At 41.1% G+C, this 7,814-nt stretch overlaps 1 protein-coding gene across 31 annotated transcripts in view; it reads right to left on the bottom strand.

The window, feature by feature from the left end:
- The window catches only part of LOC147023651 (neurexin-1-like), a 1,116,838-nt gene that overhangs the window by 580,247 nt on the left and 528,777 nt on the right, over nucleotides 1-7,814 (bottom strand). The window lies entirely within an intron of this gene.

Below are 7,814 nucleotides of genomic sequence, written 5' to 3'. Positions count from 1 at the left end.
TCAAATTTGGCATTTCTGTTCTGCAGGGCTTTCTGATCAAATCTGCCCGATTGGCCATTTGAAAATGCAAATTTTGAAAAATTTGAAGAAAAAAAAAAAAAAAAACTTCAAAAAATTTGAAGTCACAGCTGGCTGAACTTCTTGAAGCGCAAGTGAACATCCCAGACAGAAAACCAAGGGGAGATGCAGTCATCATTGATGGCTCAGCACTTATCAATGCCCTACCTCCATGCACTTCAAAGATATTTGATGACTATGCTAAAGAAGACATCATCCCAAAGGTGGAATCCTATGGTGCCAGGTACGAGAGGGTGGACATAGTGTTTGATGTGTACAAGAAGTCAAGTCTGAAGTCCGAGGCAAGGTCGAAAAGGGGGCAAGGAATCAGAAGAAGAGTGACAGGAACCAGTAAGACCCCAAGTAACTGAAGAAGCTTTCTTCGAGATGACAGCAACAAGACTGAGCTGTTTCACTTCCTTGCGGAAAAGATGTGTGAAGCACAGACGACAAGCACAGTCATTGTCACAAAAGGAGAAGATGCCATTAGCAACACAAGGAAGTCACTGGATGCTGTGTCTCCACGTTGCATGAAGAAGCTGACACTCGAATATTTGTACACGCCAGGGATGCAACGACGGATGGTAGCAAGTCCATTATCATTAAGGCTAATGACACAGACGTACTAGTCATAGCAATATCTGAACTGCCATCCTTACAGGAACTAGGTCTTGAGAACATGTGGATTGCCTTTGGCCAAGGAGCCAAGGCGCGATGGATTCCAGTCCATGAGGTAGTTTCTGCAATCGGGCCTGAGAAAGCTAGAGGGATCCCATACTTCCATGCGTTCACTGGATGTGACGTCGTGTCTGCCTTCCGTGGTAAAGGGAAGAAAACTGCATGGCAGACTTGGAACGTCTTTGATGATGTTTCTGAAACATTCACCAATCTCAGCCAGCATCCAACATTAATTCGTGATCTTGACTTTTTTGAAGTTTTTTTTTTTCTCTCAAATTTTTCAATATTTGGATTTTCAAATGGCCAATCAGGCAGATTTGATTAGAATCCCCTGGAGAACAAAGGTGCCAAATTTGATGCTTGTATTATCATTTGCACGATTCCTCTCAAAAATTGCTGTTATCTGCCCCACTATGAGGTGTGCAGATCGAAAAGCTTCGGTCACGATTATGTCGTGTTTGTTTGTATATATATATATATATATATATATATATATATATATATATATATATATATATATATATATATATATATATATATATATATATATATATATTGCATGCCTGGTGTTGGCTTAATGGTTAGGGTGGTGGGCTTGGGATCCAAGGGTCCTGAGTTTAAACCACGGTCAGCTGTTGAATTAATACCAGGTGGGGATAACTCGGCCTGTCATCCTTCTGAGGTCGGCAAAATGAGTGCCAGCTTGCTGGTATACTTTGTCGGAGTGGCGACCCGTCCAGGATTGTGCCCAGCCAAGGAGAGTGCTGAGGCAGCACCGACGCTCTGCACAGAGTCTGGACGGATGTGTGTGTGTGTGTGTGTGTGTGTGTGTATATATATATATGCATATATATATATATATATATATATATATATATATATATATATATATATATATATATATATATATGGACATAGAGTGGTCAGTTCATGGTTTTGGCACCCACAAGCTCATCGCTGGACTTCTTATTGCAACGCTGGTGGTGTGGCAAAGGAGACTGACGATGTGCTTGTGGATGGTCACAGGAGAATTATCCAGAACTGCAGGGTTTACCAGAGTGCTCAGTTCCTCAACAACGACCACAGGCTTGTTGTAGCAACTCTGAAGTTGCAGCTCAAATCCAGGAGAATGTTATCATCCCAGCCGATGCTGGATGTTGGCAAGCACAAGGATCAGAAGGTTGCTGATGATTTTGTGAACAGCCTGAGTTGGGATTTGGGGGTCTGGGAATCCTGAAAAGTTTTGGAGTGCCTTCAAGACTATCATCCTTGATGTTGCTGGTGGATGTCTTGGAACCCACTGTTAGGCAAAGAACTTTGCCTCCCAAGGGACACTGGATACCATTGAAGAGATTTGCAGGACAGGCTTAATGGCAGAGCTGTGCTGTTCAGGGTATTGAGGCGTAGAAATGTGCATGCACTGACAGCGGACAAGGAGGCCTTTGTGCAAGGAAGGGCTAGAGCATCACTTGTGGTGAAGTGATTCTATTCTTGCTTGCAAAGGAATTTATGCATTGTGTTCCTCCAAACCCATCAGTGTGTGGCTGTTAGAGCAGTGGGTGGTGGACCCTTGACACAGGAGTCTGAAGTGGTCTTGCTGGGCCGGTTACTTTGAGTGGCTGTACCAGGCTGATCCATAAGCTGTTGAATTTGATGTTGGGTATAACGATCCCCATTGCTGCCCTCCAATCAACTGTGGTCCACCTTTGTTTGTGGAAACACAGGCTGCGGTGAACCGGTTGAAATGGGGGTAAATCTCCTGAGATCTGTGGTATCCATGCTGAACTTCTCAAGGATGGTGGAAATGCTGAACTCGTGTCGCTGCATGAAGTTCTGTGAACGGGAATGCCCTGGTATGCCTGGTGTTGGCTTAATGGTTGGAGTGGTGGGCTTGGGATCCTGGGGTCCTGAGTTCAAATCCTGCTCAGCTGTTGAATTAATACCAGGTGGGGTTAACTCAGCCTGTCATCCTTCCGATGTTGGCAAAATGAGTGCCAGCCTGCTGGAATACTGTGTCGGAGTGGCGACCCATCCAGGATTGTGCCCAATAGCCAAGGAGACCGCTTAAGCAGCACCAACGCTCTGCACAGAGTATGGTCCTATCAGAGTGGTACAAGAGGTTTAAGGACAGAGGAAGTTGTCAGAAACTGGAAAGTACTGGTCAACCAAGCACAAGGGCAGCAGTCTTTGAACGAGTGCATGAATCATTTCAACAAAGTCACAGAAAATCAATTTGTGTATCCAGAGAACAAGGCCTACCAACTTTCAATGCGCACAGGATTTTCATCACAGACCGAAGCTTTTCGCCTTTGTCTTGGAAATGCTTAGTCACATAGAGGATGACGATTTCCTGAAATAGGTCATGTTCAGTCATGACAAAGCATGCTTTCATGCAGAGGGGAAGGGCAATTGGCACAATGTGAAGATAGGGGGCTCTGAATACCCCCACATAGTCATGGAACACATATGAGACAGTCCAAAAGTCAATGCGTGGTGTGGCCTTCTCCATGACCATTTGGTGGGTCTGCTTTTCTTTGCAGAGGATACAATGATCAAAAATTTACATAAACGTACTGGAAGGATTCGCCTTCCCACAGATTGAAGACCTGAAACCCAATATCATTTTTCAACAGGACAGTGCACCCCCTCATTGGGCCTTAGTCATTCGAGACATCCTGAATTATAATTTTCCAGGCTGCTGGATTGGCTGAGATGGACCAACTACCTGCCCCCCAGAATCATCAGACATAATCAACCTTGATTTTTTTTTCTGTGGGGGTTTGCCAAAGATGATGTTCAGAACACCAAGATGGCAAATGTGCAGGATTTTCATTCTTGGATCACAGCTGCATGCACACTGGTGGACATCACCATGCTGAGCTGAATTTGGCAAGAACTCATGTACTACGTTGATGTGATGAGTCTAACAAACGGAGCTCACATTGAAGTGTCTTGATTGTGTGCACAAAACGTTGAGTGTCTGCATCATATAAACCAAAGGGTATCATCGTGTCATTTGTGGTTCTAAATATATTAACAACCAAAGTTGTCCAGGTTTTTGGGAAAACCCTGTACATCCATAATATATATATATATATATATATATATATATATATATATATATATATATATATATATATATATATATATATATATATATATATATATATATATACATACATACTATACTCTATGTGTGTAAATATTTTATAATAAAGAACGTGTTTGTTACTTACGAAATCTTTAGATTTCGTAAGTATATTGATGACTTCCGTTTCTGTTTGTTTGTTTGTTTGTTTGTTAGTTTGTAGGCACGATAACTCGAGAACGGAAGAAGCTACCAATGTCAAATTACACCACGTGATTCAGGAGGGTGATGGCTAGTGCTGATTACATTTTGGTCAAAATTGGTCAAAGGTCAAGGTCACAGTGAGGTCAAACATCCAAAACATTCGATTTTTGATGGTTTGGTACAGAATCATCGTAGAAACTTCTGGTTTGCGTCGCTACCTTCTCTCGAGACAACTTTTATTAGACAAGGTCAGAGGTCAAGTTGACGATTTCGTAAGTACCAGTCAATGATTGCTTGTTTGTTTGTTTGTTTGTTTGTTCGTTTGTTTGTAGGCACGATAACTCGAGAACGGAAGAAGCTACCAATGTCAAATTACACCACATGATTCAGGAGGGTGATGGCGAGTGCTGATTATATTTTGGTCAAAATCAGTCAAAGGTCAAGGTCACAGTGAGGTCAAATATTCGATTTTTGATGGTTTGGTACAGATAACTTGAGAACGGAAGAAGCTACCAATGTCAAATTACACCACGTGATTCAGGAGGGTGATGGCTTGTGCTGATTAGATTTGGTCAAAATCGGTCAACGGTCAAGGTCACAGTGAGGTCAAACATTCGATTTTTGATGGTTTGGAACAGAATCATCGTAGAAACTTCTGGTTTGCGTCGCTACCTTCTCTAGAGACAGCTTTAATTAGACAAGGTCAGAGGTCAAGTTGACGATTTCGCAAGTACCAGTCTATGACTGCTTGTTTGTTCATTTATGCATTCAGACTCTGCATCAGCCAGTGTAACCAAACTTTGCATGGCCTCTTCTTTCATCCAGAGGAAGATCGAGGGCTATGTTTGGATAAAAACAAAAAAACAAAAAGACAAAATTAAAGTTGGACATTAAAATCAGACAATTGGCCTTCAGGCCTTGATCGGATCTTGTACTCATTCACTGCCTGTATCCCCCCCCCCAAGTGAGTATAGTGCTTTTTGGTTCACGAAAAAATATTTTCAAGAAAAAAATAAGTGAGCACTATATTCGTTATTGTTGTCTGTCTGTCTGTCTGTCTGTCTGTCTGTCTTTCCCGAGCATAGCTCCGTAGGTTTTGATCCGATCCTGACAAAATTTTGGTGGGAAGGTTATACAATGATCTCGTTGTGTTTTCCTGAAAATGGGCGTGGTGCGCCCATTATGGGCGGAGCCACGCCCAAAAAATGTTTTAAGGGGGTAGCCGATTTCAATTTGCATCTTCTCCTTGGGGGTTTGTCGAATCTGACAGGGGTTTTGGTATTTGGTTAGCCCAATGGCACCTGCATAACCCCATGGAGCTCGATTTTTCATTTTCGTCCCAAGGTCAATGCCACAAGGTCACGAACTTAGAAAATTGCGAATTGTGTTTTTAGGAGGTAGCCAATTTCAATTTGCATCTTCTCCAAGGGGGTTTATTGAATCTGGCAGGGGTTTCGGTATTTGGTGAGCCCAATGGCACCTGCATAGCCCCACGGAGCTCGATTTTTCATTTTTGTTCCAAGGTCAAGGTCACAAGGTCACAAACTTAGAAAATTGTGAATTTTGACGTAAAAAAAATTCTTCTCCGAGGGGTTTGTCGAATCTGGCAGGGTTTCGGTATTTGGTGAGCCCAATGGCACCTGCATAGCCACACGGAGCTCGATTTTTCATTTTCATCCCAAGGTCAAGGCCACAAGGTCACGAACTTAGAAAATTGCGAATTATGTTTTTACGGGGTAGCCAATTTCAATTTGCATCTTCTCCAAGGGGGTTTATTGAATCTGGCAGGGGTTTCGGTATTTGGTCAGCCCAATGGCACCTGCATAGCCCCATGGAGCTCGATTTTTCATTTTCGTCCCAAGGTCAAGGTCACAAGGTCACAAACTTAGAAAATTTCGAATTTTGACATAAAAATCATACCACCGCCCAAACTTTGAGAGCTCGGATGACAATATTTTTCATGCATAATCTTGAGGTCATTCTCCACCTAAAGTCTTGATACCATTTTGCTCTATCTCGAACACCTTGCCCGTGGCGCCCCCTTCAAGTTTGTTTTTACTTTGATTTCAAAGTATGGATAATCCGATGAGTGCGAAATGCCATATCGCCTATATGACGATATATTGTTCCTGGAATGTTCCAGAGGAAGTTTTGCACCAAAGGTCATAATCCTTGACCTTTGACCTTTAAAGGTCACAAAGGTCAAATTTTCAAAGTTGTGGGAATCGAACCGGGTTTTCGACCTTCTTCGATGAACTAACTCCAATAAGCTATAGCACGTATCCTGTTTCCTTATTTTAATGTCCACAACATTGTTTTGTGACCTTTAAAGGTTATGCAAAGGTCAAATTTTGAAAGTTGTTGAACGAAACCAGGTTTTCGACATTTTGCAGCTAATAACCCGTCACTCGTACCACATCATGTTGATCATTTTTATAACTTGGTCAAACATTATCACATCGTCTCATCCTTGACTTCTGAAAGAATCTACATCGTCAAATACCGCTCGTGAACCATCATCGTCTTCAGACTTGTCCTATTTACAATGACTAAAGCACAATGCTGAATGTCGAATCATAAATACTCGTGTATTTTGTGATTGATCATTGGATGAAGACTGGAAGGTCAGATTATCACAATTGCTTTCATTAGTGTCTGAGCAAATGCAAATGTTTTTGTGTTGAGATTCACATGAAGATCTTCAAGAAGTAGAATGATTTATAACAAAAGCTACTACAAAGCAATGCTAATTTTCAAAAAATTTCGACTTTCAGAGAACGACCCTCACTGGTGATGACGTCAAAGTTCAGTTTCACTCACTGACATTGAACCACTTTGTGTGATATAATTCTTGCCTCGAGATGATCAACCTTTGTTTGGTTTCCTTTTGTTTACTCAATTAATCCATCATTGCAACTTCACTTTAATCGACAAAGGTAATTTTTTTCCTGTATTGCCAAATTGTATTGTGAATCAAGGTCCCAAGGTCATACTTGGTTCTAAATACTGAATGATTGAAAAGCTAGTATATTAATTGCAAATTCAAAAAAGGTGAATGCAAAGTTCAAAACGTGATCCATCACAATGCAATGGGCAGAATGTTGTCAATTTCAGCTCACTTGTAAACCGCTGCATTATGATAGATTAGGTTATAAAACGTTGCTTTAATTTTGATATTTCGGGGTTTTTTTTTTAAATTCTGAGTAAGGATTTATTATTAGCAATGAAAAAAAGACAAAGCACAATTTTTTTTTTCTTCAAAAAAACCTTTCTCAAATAGATTCAGGAAGCTTGAATCTCTTTTACTAGTTATTTGACAGACAATGGAAGTATCATATATTGTCCAAGATTGCCTCCTAGTGGACAAGTTTGATATCACTGCTTTTGTGGAAAATTAATGCAGAATGCATGCAACGCATGATCACATTGAATGGTTCAATATAATTTGTATAATTTGACTCATGAAATCAAATAATTACAAAATAAACTGCAACAACAACTACCTGTGATGAAACATTTTGATTGTTTGTCATGAAATGTATTATACAAATAATCCATTGGTTATTATCGGATATGCATTTCTGACGTATCATTCAAACATACCCAGGCAGCCAATGATGCTGTGCCAAATCTGGCTAACTGTCAATATACATAGCTGGCAGGGTGGATAGTCAGAGTTGCCTGAGTCGTTCGCCACCTGGGTAGGTTGTTGAGAGCATCTCACAGGTATTTAACCATCATACGGTTTCTGCACGTAATGACTTATTGCAGACATGGCAACCTCCTT

Source organism: Eptatretus burgeri, chromosome 7 (assembly GCF_056783735.1).
Source record: "Eptatretus burgeri isolate ZD-2024b chromosome 7, Ebu_testis_v1, whole genome shotgun sequence".
NCBI lineage: Eukaryota > Metazoa > Chordata > Myxini > Myxiniformes > Myxinidae > Eptatretus > Eptatretus burgeri.
Note: the sequence above shows the minus strand (reverse complement) of the source record. Positions and strands in the feature narration are given on the sequence as shown.